The sequence below is a fragment of the Mus pahari genome, chromosome 5 (genome assembly GCF_900095145.1).
Source record: "Mus pahari chromosome 5, PAHARI_EIJ_v1.1, whole genome shotgun sequence".
Taxonomy (NCBI): domain Eukaryota; kingdom Metazoa; phylum Chordata; class Mammalia; order Rodentia; family Muridae; genus Mus; species Mus pahari.
The window spans coordinates 44,043,609-44,044,612 of NC_034594.1; the positions used below are offsets into that span (position 1 = coordinate 44,043,609).

At 38.3% G+C, this 1,004-nt stretch overlaps 1 protein-coding gene across 1 annotated transcript in view; it reads right to left on the reverse strand.

Annotated features, from left to right (window-relative positions):
- The window catches only part of LOC110321514 (prostaglandin-E(2) 9-reductase-like), a 21,572-nt gene that overhangs the window by 12,468 nt on the left and 8,100 nt on the right, over positions 1-1,004 (reverse strand). The gene's annotated exons all lie outside the window — the stretch shown is intronic.

Here is a 1,004-nt window from a genome sequence, read left to right on the forward strand (position 1 = left end):
CAGCACATGCGCAGCTGCCTTGTTTGTTTGTTAGAGCACAGGACATCAGCGCTATCTTGTAATGGCGAATGTGAGGGCGGCTCCCCACAGACTGAATCATAGGGAAGATATCAATAGTCAAATATCATTTTTTTTGTTGATTAAACAATATCAAGATGGGTGCAATTTGAGTTATTTGTTTTGTTACATTTTATTTTACAAATATTAAAACACATACATTTACCAAGTACTGGCCATGTTCCAGGCACTATATCAATTCATTTAATCTATTTTCTTCTCTGTGAGTCATGTGGTAATATTCTTATTGACATTTACAGATGAGAGAAAAGTCATAGATTTTAAGGAACGACTCTAAACCAGCCAATTGAAACAAAAAGTTCAAATCCACCCAGTATTAGCCGGGTGGGCTGATGTGCACCATTATCCCAGCACTCAGATGATTAAGAAATGACAACCCAAAGCTTCAGGCAAGGCCAGCGGGTCAATGTAGCTGGAACCTGTTCACAGCTAAGAATGGATGATCTGCCAGCACAGGGCTCTTCCTCAGGAGACACTTTATTTATGAAAACACCTATGTTCCTGCCACTTACCTAACTTTGTGCATTTATCAGATGTCAGGGGACCAGTGGCCATGGTGGTGCATAATCATAATCTTAGTGTATGGAGGCAAAAGGATCTGGATTTAATGTTAGTTTTGGCTACATAGTAAGTTCAAAGCTAGACCCATCTCAAACAAACAAAAACAAAAGTGAAGAGATTAACTTAAAAACCAAAAGATTAAAAATAAAAAGAGTCCCCAGTTTGAAATGAGGATAGCAACTAAATCAAGATTAATTTTTATGCAGGAAGATTTAGGTAAGGCACTGAATATGAACAACCTTTAACCCTGAACAACTCATATTTGCTACTAATGGAGGGGGGGAAATGGAACAAAAGACAAACTTGTAGTAAAAGTTCAACACACACACACACCACACACATATGCACACACACACACACACACA